Source organism: Carlito syrichta, unplaced genomic scaffold (assembly GCF_000164805.1).
Source record: "Carlito syrichta isolate Samal-C Ts95f unplaced genomic scaffold, Tarsius_syrichta-2.0.1 Scaffold287934, whole genome shotgun sequence".
In the NCBI taxonomy this organism is placed as follows: domain Eukaryota; kingdom Metazoa; phylum Chordata; class Mammalia; order Primates; family Tarsiidae; genus Carlito; species Carlito syrichta.
Window position 1 is genome coordinate 10,012 of NW_007232030.1, and position 15,156 is coordinate 25,167.

The following is a 15,156-nucleotide window of genomic DNA, read 5'->3' on the forward strand; positions in this document are numbered from 1 at the left end:
CGCGGAACCCGGGGCGCGGGGGTCCGCGCCCGCTGCCCTCGCCACCGCGGACTCCCCTCAGTTTCCGCTATCTCTCTGAGAAGTGATTTGGGTCGAGTCGGCAAACTTTTTTTTTTTTATATTTAGAGACCTGCTCTCACTCTGTTGGCCAGACTGGGGTGCCGGGGCGCGATCGTAGCTCACTGCAGCTTCCAACCCCTGGGCCCAAGCCATCCTCCCGCCTCTGTTTCCTAAAGCGCTGGGCCCCCGTGCTCGGCTGGCAAACTCTTTCCGAGCTGTTTTTGCTCCGAAGAAATAATTGAACACTAGGCTGGGGAGGGCCCCGTGATCTTGCCTCTCGGTTTTGTGCGCTCTTACGATTAAACCGTTCTTCGGCCTTTTCAGGAATGTAGGAGTTTTGTAGTTTGACAAGTACTCGTAGAATGGTGGAATGTTCAACGTTTTGTAAAGTCTCCACATGACAGCGAGTCTTGAGACGTGAGAGATGTTTCTTGCAATCCCTTCACACTAAACCTTAACTTGTTTGCCAGTTTTTAAGAGGGAAATTAATTGATTATTTGGGTGACTTAGTATGCCAGAGAAAGTGACTAAATTGCAGCATCATTTTGCTCTCGAACCCTGTGAGCCTGTGTCCAATCTCGTTTCTTCTTGTAAAATTTGGAGGGAGAGGAATGCCAAGTGCAGGAACTGTTGGGCTTTGCAGCATGAGTGCTGGGTAGTGCTTCGTGTATGTGCAAGTAAACGTACCCGAGACGGGTATGTTACGGACCTAACGTGCTTGATGCAGAGAAGTAACAGTCTTTATAAGGCAGAAGGTCTTAGAAATGCGGGAAGTAAACAGATCGCTGGTGAGTGTCGGAGTCTAGTATTGTCAGCCTTCACGGTGTGAGCTTTGTGTTGGGACTTTGCTTGGACTGTGTCCACGCAGGCTACTTTCATACCGTGGAGGGTCCTCAGCCTGGCTTGGCTATAAGGCTGTCTGTTGAGGCCCGGCTGATATGGCAGACCTGCTCTCCAGATGTCCTCGCAGTTCAGCTGCTTGGGCCATCTACCACGTGCCTAACGCAAACTGACATAACAGGTAATTCTTCAGACGACTTTGGGAACTAAACATTTAGCATGTGCTTTTCCATTTTTGCTTGATTGTAAAGATATGCACACTAAAATGAGAGCCTTGATGGAAAAGTAAATTCCATGGGACCTTGTTTATAAATTTATAGAGAATGATTTAAGTCAGTGAGTTGAGGTCCTTGCAGGTCCATGCATTTGGTGCATAATTATGTAATTCACACTAGGCATTTACATTTTGTTTGTTTGTTTGTTTTTTTGAGTTGGAGTCTCACTCTGTCGCCCAGACTGGAGTGCAGTGGCCGCTCCTGGCCACTGCAGCCTGGACCTGCTGGACTCCAGTGATTCTTCCACCTCAGCCTTCCAGGTAGCTGGAACTACAGGCATGCACTACCACGCCCGGCTGATTTTTTGATTTATTGTAGAGATGAGGTCTCGCTGCCCAGGCGGGTCTCGAACCAGCGCGCTCAGGCAATCCATTCACCTCAGCCTCCCAAAGGCGCAGGATTACAGGCTGAGCCACCGAGCCCGGCAGCATTTACATTTTGCTGTTTAAGACACTGGTAACTTACCCTGTAATGTGTAATCTTAATTTTACAGTATCTTGCTGATAACATCTTAATTTGGGCTTTATCTTTCAAAAAGTTACAATTAGGTGATTTTAGTTTAATGTCAAGTTATTCATAACTTAGAAGGACTGTTTTTCCAATCCTTGCAGAGGATTAAAAGATTAGTTCTTTTGTGCCCTTGCTTTTGTATTATGTAGGTTGTTCCATAGTCAGTGAAAATGTTTATTTTTTTAATATCAGAATTCATTTTTAAAGGTTGTTTCTTTCTGTCAATTTTAATGATTTCTTTGTGACTTTTGACTTTTGAAGGATGAGATTTAGCATTGATTTATCAGCATTACCATTCTAATCTAATAGAAATATTAAAAGAAGGTAACCTGATTTAGACAACTGCTATCTACCTCATGATGATTATTTACATTTGCAGATTTCTTCAACCATTTGATCCTTCCAGAAATTTTGTGAACTAGACAGTGTGTTTTACAGACTAGAAACAGAATCAAATGACTTTCCTGAGGTCTTTTTTTTTTTTTTTTTTTGAGTCGGAGTCTCACTCTGTTGCACCGACTGGAGTGCAGTGAGTGGCACGCTCACGGCCACTGCAGCCTCGATCTGCTGGGCTCAGGTGATCCTTCTGCCTCAGCCTTCCAAGTAGCTGGAACCATAGGTGCGTGCCACCACACCTGGCTAATGTTTAAAAATTTATTTATTATAGAGATGAGGTCTTGCCAAGTTGCCCAGGCTGGTCCTTAACCCCTGGACTCAGGCAATCCCCCCGCCTCAGCCTCTCAAAGTGCTGGGATTACAGGTGTGAGCTACCATGGCCAGCCTCCTAAGGTCTTAATGCTGGCAAGAGACAGAATTGGGATCTTGACCAGTGTGACTTTCCCCCGTCTTGTTGTTAAGAAATGCCATGATGCATCTCAAGAACCTTGACAGTTATACGTAATTCTCTGCATATAAGACCATGTTTTGAACCACTATTCATCCAGGTGTTGTCTCCCTCAGATTCCCAAGTCCAGTCCAGGGGCAAATTCTGTAGCTCCACTTTCAAAGTAGGTCCTGAAGCCGGGCTCGGTGGCTCAGCCTGTAATCCCACGTCTTGGGAGGCTGAGGTGAGTGGATTGCCTTAACCCCCGGGTTCGAGACCCGCCTGGGCAACTTGGTGAGACCTAATCTCTACAATAAATCAAAAAAAATTAGCCGGGCATGGTAGTGCGCGCCTATAGTTCCAGCTACTCGGAAGGCTGAGGCGGAAGGATCACCAGAGCCCAGCAGGTCGAGGCTGCGGTGGCCGGGAGTGGCCACTGCACTCCAGTCTGGACGACGGAGTGAGACTCCAACTCAAAAAAAAACAAAAAACACAAAGTAGGTCCTGGATCAGTCACCTTCCCGTCTCTCTCAAGCCTTTCTCCAGCTCCATGTTGTTGCCTGGCCTGCTCAGAGGTGTAGACTGTGTCCCCCGAACTGAGACGCTGCTGGGCTTCTGTGTCCTGCTTACATGTGAGACCCCGCCTTGCCTGGGTCTGAGTTGTCTCAGTGCTTCTCACCTTGTCTCTCCAGTGCAGCCACACGGGGGCTTCGCTGTCCCCTGGACAGTAAGGTGCCAGGGTCTTCAGCCACAGGCCTGTTGCCTCTGTGTGATGTTGCTTGCACGGTGTTCAGTTCTTGGCTCACATGCTATTCATGTTCCTGCCTGGTTTTATTTGTCCCCGTGTCTCCTTTCTGTATAGCACTTACCACTGCTCAGAGTCATCTTATTTACTGTTTATCTCACATCTGTGAAGAGAATTCCATGAAGTCAGGGACTCCTGGGTGACTTGGGCATTGCTCACTAACACCTAGAACAATCCTTGACACGTAGTAGGCACTGAAATATGGACTGAATGAATGAGCCTTCATGTCTTTGGGGGAAAGTTCTGGAGAGTTGTTATTCTGTGACATAACTTCTCAGCTTCTGCTTAGCACATTCTATCTAAACCAATGTCTCAGCTGAAAGCCTCCTTTTACCCATAAATTCATATAAAAACACTAGCTTCTTGGGAGACTGAGGCTGCAGTGAGCTGTGATTGCACCACTGCATTCCGTCCTGGGCAATGGAGCAAGACCCTGTCTAAAGACAAAAAATAGGCTGGGCACAGTGGCCAGTTATCCCAGAACTTTGGGAGGCCAGGATACGAGAATCACTTGAGCCCAGGAGTTTGAGACCAGCTTGGGGAACATAGTGAAACCTTGTTCCTACAAAAATACAAATAAGAAAAACTAGCCAGGCATGGTAGTATACACTTGTAGTCCCAGCTACTTAGGAGGTTGAGGAAGGAGGGTAGCTTGAGCCTAGGAGATTGAGACCACAGTGAGCCATGATTGTGCCTCTGCACTCCAGCCTGGGCAATAGAGTGAGATCCTGACTAAAAATATCCACCCACCCCCCCCATCCATCTTTGAGGTTGTTGGCTGAGACACATACATAGAGTACATTGGAAAGGCCTGAAGGGCAGGTGTAGAAAATTGAGGCTCCGCCCTCAGCAGTCCTGCTCTCCTCAGTAGACAATCACTATGACTGTGTCTCCTTCCAGAAAGACCAGAGTGACGGGGTGCATGTGTAAGTTGGGTCTAGTCTTCTGCAAATTCCTTAACTTCTCCATCCTCCCCCAACCACCAGTATGTCTTGGAGTTGATTCTTCTTTTTGTGAGATACTGGTCTCACTGTGTCACCCAAGTTGGTGTGCAGGGGCACTATCATAGCTTCACTGCAGCCTCCAACTCCTGGGCTCATGGGATTCTCCTGTCTCAATCTTTAGTACCTGGGACCACAGGCACATGCACCACCAAGCTTGGCTATGACTCACTTTTTAAAGGACTGGTTTGTGGAACCTTGTGATTTGACTTTATTTTAACGAATTGTCTATTGATAACTTTTAGTTTTTTCCTCAAATTGTGCTATATGAAGAATACCATAATAAATAGTGTATATATGACATTTTGCACAACTGTGAGTGATACTGAGTCTTGGTAGTTCTGTTTTTAGCTAAAATTTTTGCGGTTTTTTTTTTTTTTGAGCCTCTGTTGCCCGGACTGAAGTGCAGTGGCATGTTCATATTCACAGCTACCCCAGCATCGACCTGCTGGGCTCAGATGATCCTTCTGCCTCAGCCTTCCAAGTAGCTGGAAATACAGGTGTGCGCGCGCACACACCCGGCTGATTTTTTATTTATTTGTAGAGATGAGATCTTGCCAAGTTTCCCAGGTTGGTCTTGAACCCACGGGCTCAGGCAGTCCACTTGCCTCAACCTCCCAAAGTGTTGGGATTACAGACTGAGCCACAAATTGACTTATATAGTAAAAATTTGACCAGAAGCAGCGTGGTTTTTAGTTTTTCAAGTTCTTGTCCTATTTAAGAATTTTATTTTTTCCTCCTAGGAAGTGAAGCCAGATTATATTACATATGACTTCTGGGGATTCAGGTTCTTACCAGGTTTATTTGTGGATTCCCTGGGTCTCCATGGACTCCATGCTGGAATCCCTGAGCTGCTCTTGGTAGTGATTAAACTTCCAGGCCATAAGGACATTGTCTTAATATACTGTCTATTGTTTTGATTATGAAATGGCATAACTGAAAGTAAGTTACAAAGAGCAGTCAGTTGAGTCTTAATTTTAAGCTCTTCTGTGTCAAACACTTCCTTCAGTCCTGATTGATCGTCTCCTGCAGTTGAAATTGGGTTTTGTCAAATTACTGAGCACTTCCGAATATCTGCTGTGCTGAGTGCCGATGACACTGGAAATGTTGTGCATGTACTTTGCTGGAGTTCCAGCTTTTTCCACACTTGTTGTGACCACTCTTATAGAACCAGTCTTACACATTAGAGTCTTACCTCTCTTTTCCTTCTGGTGAGGAATTTGTAGGCCAAAGAAGCTGGATGACTGTGATTCCTGACCTGCCATTTGGTGCCTCTTCCTTTTTCTCTGTGCCTTGTTAGGATGGTTTACCTGTGTGAATGGGTTTAAGAAGAAAAAGAGTATGCTGCAGATCCAGTTGCATGGGCTCTGAACATCGCTTGTATCTTTCTTATGAGTTGTGAGTTCATATGCACTATAGAAGCCAATTCCAGAAATGGTGTGGGAGGACAGCTTCAGACAGGGTCCTTGTGGTCACTACGGTTCTGGTATAGATGCCTCTTTATGTTATGCAGCAGGGATCCCCAACCCCTGAACCGGGACCTATACCTGGCTAGACAGCAGAAGATGAACAGTGGGAGAGCAGAGCTCTGCCTGCCTGTAAGATCAGCAGCAACGTTAGATTCTCATAGACATGCAAACCCTAATGTGAACTCATGCAGGGGATCTAGGTGGTGCGCTCTTTGCTCCTTAGGAGAACCTGATGCCTGATGATCCCCTGTCTGTTCATGGTAAAATTGTCTCCCATCAAACTGGTGCCTGGTGCCAACAAGGTTGGAGACTGCTGATGTATACAGTATCATGTTCTAAAAACAACAAATCCCAGAAGCATAGTGTAGGTTGTAATGCTTTATCAGGAAAAACAACTCTCTTGAGTATAAAAAATGAGTTGGACTGTTTCATTATAGAGTTGAAATTTTCTTTGCCAGTGCAGTGTGTGAAGGAATCAACATGGACAAACAAATTAACAATCAGCTAATAGGGAATCAGTTAACTGCAGCTAAAATCTCAGCAACTTTTTCTTCCCAACTGCAGTGAACTGTGGCCCTAGGATCTCTGGTGGCAGAAGCATGATCGTGTGGTGGAAAGAACTGGATAAGTGGTTAAGAGCCTTCAGAATCAACAGAAGTAATTGATTCTTTCAAGATCTGCATGACACTATTGGGGCTATGGTATATTTGTTAAAATCCTGGATGAAATTATTCTAAAATTCCCTAAGGGGACTTAGGCGCAGACATGTTTATAATTCTGAATTGGCCAGTGACTTGGATGCTTCTAAATCCTTCGGCTTCTTCTGTAATAAAGCAGTTTTAGACATTGGTTTCTGTATCTAAGGTTGGCATAGTCTGCTTTTTAAAAAAATTGTCTACTGTGTTTTGTCTTCAGATTTTCAAACTCTCCTTTAGTTTTTAATACCATCTCATTATGTCTCTCAGTTTGGTTAGTTTTGGACAAATGAATTTGTATTTTCAGTCTTTACACTGAGGATTGAAGGCATTGTAGTGAAGAAAACACTAGAAAGAATTGTGATCATGAGATCATTAGTGATTTTTTTGTGTCTCTACAACCTCTAAGAGTTTCTTTTCTTTTATACTCAGGAAAATGTGATTTCAGTAAGTAGCTGTGTCTTTTGTGACTCTAAGGACACTTGCTTTACTGTTTTTCTATGAGGCTGAGGGCAAAGTGACTTCAGTAATCTAGTGAGTGCCCAAGGCCAGATTTCACTTTTCCGCAAACTGTGATTTTACTGAGTTTTTTTCGGATTTTTTGAATTGGAGTCTCACTCTGTCACCCAGGCTGGAGTGCAGTGGCACACTCATGGCCACCACAGCCTCAACCTACTGGGCTAAAGCAATCCTTCCGCCTTGGCCTTCCAAGTAGCTGGAACTACAGGCACGCACTACCATGCCCGGCTAATTTTTTGATTTATTGTAGATGAAGTCTCGTCAAGTTGCCCAGGCTGTTCTCGAACTTGTGGGCTCAGGCAATCCCCTCACCATGGTCCTGCAAAGTGCTGGGATTACAGGCTTGAGCCACCACGCCTGGCCTTGCCTGAGTTTTTATTACCCATCCATAGAATGTGCTTCAGTTCAGTTAACTAGACACTTTTTGAATGGCTAATATGTGTTCAGCACTAACCCAGGTGAACAAGATAGGCAATTCCTGTTTAACAGAGAACAGTCAGGAAACAAGAAATTATAGTGAGGAATGTGATACGTGAGGACATGCAGAGGATTTGCCATAGTCTGAGGGTGAAGGAGAGGTATCCTTTGAGTGGGCCAGGCCAAGAGAAGGGAGCATGAATGAGTTTTGGGTAAATGGAATTGCAGGTATGAAAGTTGGAAGGAGAGATAGAGCATGGCATATTCTAGAAATAGAGTATATGTGATAATGTCTTATGTAATTATTAGGATCGCATCAAGAACTGTTGGGTGAACAAAGTATTTCTCAGTTGTTAAATTCAGATTTAGTCTGAATCACATTCACCAGAGTGTAGCTTGATGATTATTTATTTGTTTATTTAGAGACAAAGTCTCAGTTGCCCAGAGTGGTCTCAATCTCCTAGACTCAAGTGATTCTTCCACCTCAGTTTCCCAAAGTGCTGGAATTACAGGTATGAATCACCATACCTGGACTTCCAAGAAGCAGGAACTACAGGTACATGCCACCACACCTGGCTACTTTTTAAATTTATTGTAGAGACGAAGTCTTGCCAAGTTGCCCGGGCTGGTCCTGAACCCCTGGTCTCAGGCAGTCTTCTCACCTCTGCCTCCCAAAGTGCTGGGATTACAGGTGTGAGCCACCACGCGCAGCTTGTTCACCTTTTATTACGTAAAAATAGACATCTTTTATTGACACTGTGTACCAGGCACTATTCTAAGCCTTCTACATGCGTTAATTCATTCAATTCTAGCAGCCGTTTAATGGTGTGCGTATTAGTTTTATCCCCATTATAGACATGGGAACCCACACAGAGGGGCTTAGAAGTTTTTAGAGATGTGACCTGAACCCAGGTGGTCTGATTCTATAGACTGTGGGTGCTGTGGCTAGAATGTGCCAGAACCTATCTGCTCCTGCATAATAACTGACAGTGCATGCATTTTTATATCATTTGGACATGTGGAGATAGGTTCAAGAACAGAGCCTACATGCTTAACTTTCTTCTTTTTCAGTGAGAATTCCCCTCATTGTAGTTTGGTTAGAGGATTCTGCACAAGTGTGAGGCCCTCTTTAGGAACAGAGTTCACCTTCAGATGGAATGCCTCTGGCCTGGGTATCACATTACCCTTCTGTCTCTCTGGAGCTTAGATTTGGGGATATTTGTGGTTCCGGTGAGAAGGGACTAGAGAGCTGTTATTCCTCTTTCCTGCGATTTCTTACCAGCAGAATACATAGTCTTGCATGGCTTAACAATGAATCTGCTTCCTGAGAGGTGTGTCACTGGCAGTCTCATCATCCTGCAAGCATCCTAGAGTACTTACATGCCTAGATGGCTCACCCACCACACACCCAGCCTGCAGACCTGTTCAGCGTATGACTATACTGGATACTGTTGGCAGTTGTGGCACAGTGGAAAGTACTCATGGATCTAAACGTATCTAGGCTGGACATGGTGACCCATGCTTGTAATCCCAACACTTTGGGAGGCCTAGGTGGAAGGATTGCTTGAGACCAGGAGTTTGAGGCTGCAGTGAGCTGTGTTCACACCACTGTACTCTAGCCTGACTGATAGAGCCAGTCCCTGTCTTGAAAAAAGGTATAGCATTACATACCAGACAATTGGAGTTTTTCAGCTCACTGTGATCTGTGGGACCACTGTCATATACGGGGCTCCTCTAGGCCAAGGCATCGTCCTGCAGTGCAAGACTGTATAATGAGGTGTTGCTGAATTAGATTAATTTTAAACAATGCTTTTTTAAATTCAGTAAGCCTATAATTAAATTAGAATTATCTCTCACTCATTTATAGATTAAACGGAGCTTATGTTTTCAGTCCAGGGAGGGTGTTTGTACCTGACTTAATTTCCTCACTGTGATTTAGAGACAATAGGGAAATATATTTTTCCAATATAATTTCCTCTACACCAGCACAAAAAATTCTTGCTTTGGCTTTTTAAAAAGTAATTTTTTTTTTCACAGTTGGAGCCACAGTGATTTACAGCTAGAGAGCTTGATGTTTCTTACCTTGAACTGTAACGAGCTATCATCTGAAGGAACACTTCTTCAGAGAAAGCACCCAGTCCACAGGTACCTGGCTGGGCTATGATTAGAGATGGATACTTAGCCAGGCCTTGCTGTCAGTGTCAGCATCTTCCCCCCATTAGTTGACAGTTGCTGGTGTGAGACAAGGTGATAGGAGCTACAGAGTATTTCCTCAGAGTGCTGGTTTGTAATCTGAGAACATATCTAGGCCAGGCATGGTGATTCATTCCTGTAATCCCAGCACCTTGGGAGGCTGGGGTGAAAGGATAATTTGAGAGTTGAATTCATGGTTGTAAATTGGAATTCTCTGGGGCTGTTTGTAAATTTGGCATGGCCAGGCCAACACATTTTAAGAGTGCGATGATTTATTGTGCACCTTGCAGAAAGACAGGTCTTGTGTGTACTTGGCTTTGATGCCAACATGACTAGAAGCGGGGGTGGGGGACACAAAATCATACAGGAGACCCCCAAAAACCGGAATTGATATGTAAAAAATTGTGTATTTATTCCAGTATGTGTAGACTTCAGTCACCTTCAAAGTACTTTCCATTTGATGCAGTACACCTATTGAGATGCTTTTCCCCACTTCTCAGTATTTGAACTTGTCCATTTTGATGTCTTTTAGTGCTTCTGCTGTTTTTTGTTTCATCTCTTCCACATCGGCAAAACATTTCCCTTTGAGGATTTTTTCATTTGGGGAAACAAGAAAAAGTGGTTCAGGGCAAGATCGGGTAAATAGGAGGGTAGGACACAGGAGTCATGCTGTTTTGGGGCCCAAAACTGCTGAACACTCAGCAAGGTATGGGCAGGAACCCTCATAAATCATGAAATGGGCGAATGCATTCAAAGAATCTCCAAAAAAAAAAAATTTACTGAAGCCCAACAGCATTTCACCACAACGCTAACTGGTCCACGGATGCCAGTGGGTTCCTAGAACACTCACCTAGCAGGGGAAGCCCAAGGGGCCCACCCTCCAAAAGGTAATTCCAGGTGTTTTGGGTCCCCTCGTAGATAGAATACCAAGGTGTCAGCGGGAACACCTAGGAAGTGACAGGCTGGCTAGTGAAACCTTCCAAACTGGTTTAGCTGAAGACTTTTAGAGGGTGACATTAGAGCTGAATTGTGAAGGATACGTAGACAATGGGGTAGAGGGAGGGGAATGTCATTGTAGGGGAGACATACTAAACCCTGGAGGATACTTGAATCCTGTTGAAACTGGCACACGTCAACATGGTTGTGCTTGGACCACAGTTTCTTAGCTTCAAAGACGATCTTTTAACTGGAAAGTTTCTTCAGACATGTAGTTCGCGAATATATATTCATTACTTTTTATGCTAAAAATAGCCAAATAATAGATTAAAATATTATTCCCCCTTCACTTTTGCTATTCCAATCTCTAATTTATAAGTAAAATGTGAAAATCTCACTAAATAATGAAGGAAACCCTAAGTGTTTTTTTTTTATCCTGTGGTGTAATTCACATACCGTAACACTCGCCCTTAAAAAGTGAACAGTCTAGTGGTTTTTAATATATGCACAAAGTAGCACAACCATCACCACCGTCTAATTCCAGAAGATTTTTGTTGCCCTGAATCCTTAGACAGTCACTCTGCTCCTCTGCCAACCGTGTTGGTGCTTTCTGTCTCTATGGATTTGCCTGTTCTGCACATGTTATATACATGGAATCATGTAATACGTGGCCTTTTCTGTCTGACTTCTTTCACATAGCATGTTTCAAGGTTCAACCATATCATGGCATGGATCAGTACTTCGTTCCTTTGTGAATTTTAGCTGAACTTTTTTCTAAATCAAAACTTGCAAGTAATGACAATGCTAAAGCGAAGCCAGGCAGTTTTTAGGACTTGGGGAATCTACTGGCTCCCGTAAAACTAGTCTCATTTAGGAAATATCTGTTAGGTCTTGCAAGCCATTATTTAAGAAACAAAAAATCTTCATTGACTGTAAATCTTATTTTTAAAAGAGTAGTTTTGATTGCTGGACATATTAAGAAGTTTGCACTAATTCTGATGAATGATGGGTGGGAATCAGCTTTGGGATTTCTTCTTATCTTAGGGATTAAGAGACTGCCCTTGGCCAAGTCACTTGCTTTTCTTGGACCTTAGTTATTTCTAATTCCTGTTTTAAAATTTGATGATTCTGTGATACAGTTGGGCGGAGTTTAAAACAGTAACAGGCGTGGTTATATAATCCTAGAACTGACTTTCCCTTTTGACTTTTACACCAACTCTTAGGCATGTCCAAAAAAAATGCACAAATGCTCTGTGCGGTAGCAGTGCTCCAAAATAAATGTATAGCTTTCCAGTATAACTAATGTGAAGTCCTGGAGCATATCTGCTGTGATAGTGTTTAAGCCTTTAGGTGTTCATGTTCTCCTGGGATTCAGACTTTGGACCGTTTCTTATGGCATATTCTCCTGAGGATACTCAGGTGCTTACCTGGCTTCAATTCCATGGATCAGGGACTCCAAAATCTAGTACTGAGTCTTGAGTCTCCCCGATTGCCTACTTTTTAATCTCTGCTTAGCTAGCTGTCTTGCAGATTTTATATATATACAGAGAGAGAGAGAGAGAGAGAGTCTCGCACTGTTGCCCAGGCTGTAGTACAGTGGTGATCATAGCTTGCTGCAGCCTTGATTTCCTGGGCTTGAGCAATCCTCCCGCCACAGCCTCCTCAGTATCTGGAACTATGGGTGGGTGCCACCATGCCTGGCTAATTGGATTTTTTTGTAGAGTGGGGTCTCACTCTGTCATCCTGGCTGGAGTGCAGTGGCACTGTAGTAGCTCATGGCAGCCTCCAACTTCAGGACTCAAACAATCCTCCTGCCTCAGTCTCCCAAAGTGCTGGAATTCCAGGATGAGCCACTGTGCCCAACTCTTGGTGTACATTTGGTGTACATTTTAAAATCAGTTGTGTTTTTCCAAGGAATTTATTTGTTCTGCTGTCTCCTTGCTCACAGGTGCAACCCATGTGCTAGTGTTCCTGCTATGTATTAATTCCATCATCATTAACCCAGTTGGCCCTGGGAGCCTTCCCCTGCCCTGGATGCCCTTTGTGTGTGGCTCTTGTTCTCCTGGATTATTTTTTTTTTCCCAGTGATCTCAACTTCACCCTGTCTTTACTTATGTGTGAAGACACACACACACACACACACACACACACACACTTTTCATTCTCCACATGGACACATACTTCATTTTAAAAACACAGGTGTGATTGATCATTGGCTCGCCATTGTGTATAGGCTTGGGTTCAGACTTCTGAACCTGGCATAGAAGGTTTTATTTTATTTTATTATTATATTTTATTTGTAATTTCTTCCTTGTGTTTTCCTCCCCTGTTTAATCTCTGTTACTATTCACCAGTTAAAAGGCTGACTTTCCCAGTTTCTGAATTCTGCCATGTCTGACCCTCTAGGAGGGAAGGGTGACAGTGAGGCTGGTTCTCAGTGTTGGAGAACCTGCAGGTGGGCTCCTGTGCTGCATGTGTTATCCATGGGATAGACAGAAGGTGCAGGGGGTGAGGCCCCTTGCAGCTGTCCTTCAGCACCCACTAGCTGCCAAGTGTAGCTGGAAGTCCCATGTGGAAGGGAGGTTTCGATCTGACACTTGGCTTCCCAGTGTAGGGATTTTAAAAGTGGAGACTGCCTGACCTGGTCTGTCACCAGCTGTGACAGAGGGAAGAGCAGGATGTCCTCGAGATGTGGCTGCTCTTGGTTTGACTTCAGTTCTGCAGAATTGGCGAGTTTATAGGGTTTTTTGTTTTTATTTTGATTAAGCTTGGAGATGGGACACCCTGTCCTGTGTTTGATTTCAGGTTTTTTTTTTAAAGTAAGCATCCTATATGATAGAGAAATGCCTTTGTTGCAGATCACTTAAATCTTTCCCTCGCTTTATTGGGGCAACCCTCAAATTTCAAGAAAACAGGACTGCCCGCCTTCCAGGGAGGATGCTGGCAAGGGTGCAAGGGGACAAGACACCTCAAGTTTACCTCTCTTCTGTCTTTGGTGACCTTTCTTCATGTCAGCTCCAGGGACATATTTTGATATACTGTTGCAACAAATTAAGAAGCTTACTTTCTAATTTTAGCTCTGACACACCTTTTAGTTATAAATCTCTGTCTTTCTCCAAATATGGAAGTTGATTTCCTTTGTGTGTGGTTCTGGGATCATCTGCCGTTAACAGACATTCTCTTAGCTCTTTCAACACTTTCCACAAAAGAATCTACTACAGGCTGGCATTTTGCAAGTTTTGAGAGATTCTTGAGGACTTAGGGTCAGGGGACTGGCACAAAGCGGCCAGTGGCTACACGCCACCTTGTGGCTCCCGGAGTTCCCCTCTTTCTTCTTATCTTTGCTCCAAATCCCAAGTTCTCTTAGCAGGATGCCAGGTCCAACAATATACCACCTATGCCTCCCAAATCCCAAGTCCTCGGGTGGATAAAGAACCCTCTCACCCCAAACTAAGACCCAGTTCCTGCCTTCAGTGAGCTCAAGATTCACATACCACTTTTTTCTTTGAAATCAACTTTATAAAGCTGTAAATTATATACAACGAAGTGCACTCACTTTAAGCTTACAGTTGGAGTTTTCACAAATGTATGTAGCCATGAAACCACCCTACAGAACATTCTGTCACGACGCCACAACACTTAATTAAAAGATTACACTTTTTTGAGGTGTGCTTTCACTTTATACAGAATGAATTTTTTTATGGTGTTATACATTATGCCACAGCATTTTTTCTATATAATAAGGCAATTGTCATTTCTGGAGGTGTGCCTTTGAGCACATTCAGTTTTTTCCTTAGGATATGTTCCTAGTAGAGAAATTGGTATAGGTTGGGCCAGCTTATATTTCACCAGCCATGCATGTGAGAGCCAGTTTTCTCAACACTGAATATTTTTTATCTTTGACAATTCTGAATATTAAGGATTGTCTTAATAATGACACTGTCACTTTCAAAATGAGATTGCTTAGCTTGTTTATTCAGTTTTCTTAGGTGATTTTTTTTCTTTTCTTTTTTAGATATGTAGTGCATGCATATGTTACAGAATTCAGCAAAATGACACTCACTTGACCCCCTTCCTCAGGGGAACCACTGTTGACTTACACTATTTAAGAGTAATTTTTATGACTTTGTAGCCTGTTTTTGTTTGTTTGTTTTTGGATGAAGTTTCACTTCTCATGCTGGCTCACATTGCTAGCAAGAACCAAGTCCAACATTTGTAATAATACTGTGCTCTCCACAGTGTTACTGCACAGGGTGCTCTGTCGTAACCCATCTGCCCCCATATGTAAACCTCTGCTTCTTTCAGGTATATTAAGATCTGAATTGTCTGGATGATTTCTTCCTCTTGCTTAGTAGCACGGGACAAAATAATCTGAAATCACAGAAGATACAAAGTCTGCCGAGTTACTTACTCCAGCTGGGTCTCTTAAGTCTGTTCAGTGTTTAGGCCAACTTGATAATTGTGAAATATTATCAAGTCTCTAACTTTGTATAGATTTGGTTTCTTGAGCAGTTTCATTTCAAATTCTTTCCAAAACTTTGAGGTAGAGGAAAGAATCTTTAATATGTCAGTCAGCTAGTATTGAGGCAATGATCATTTTTTAAAATTGAGGA

General features: G+C 43.5%; 1 protein-coding gene across 1 annotated transcript in view; it reads left to right on the top strand.

The window, feature by feature from the left end:
• LOC103255197 (ubiquitin-conjugating enzyme E2 N) overlaps positions 1–15,156 on the top strand; it is a 29,794-nt gene that overhangs the window by 1,472 nt on the left and 13,166 nt on the right. The gene's annotated exons all lie outside the window — the stretch shown is intronic.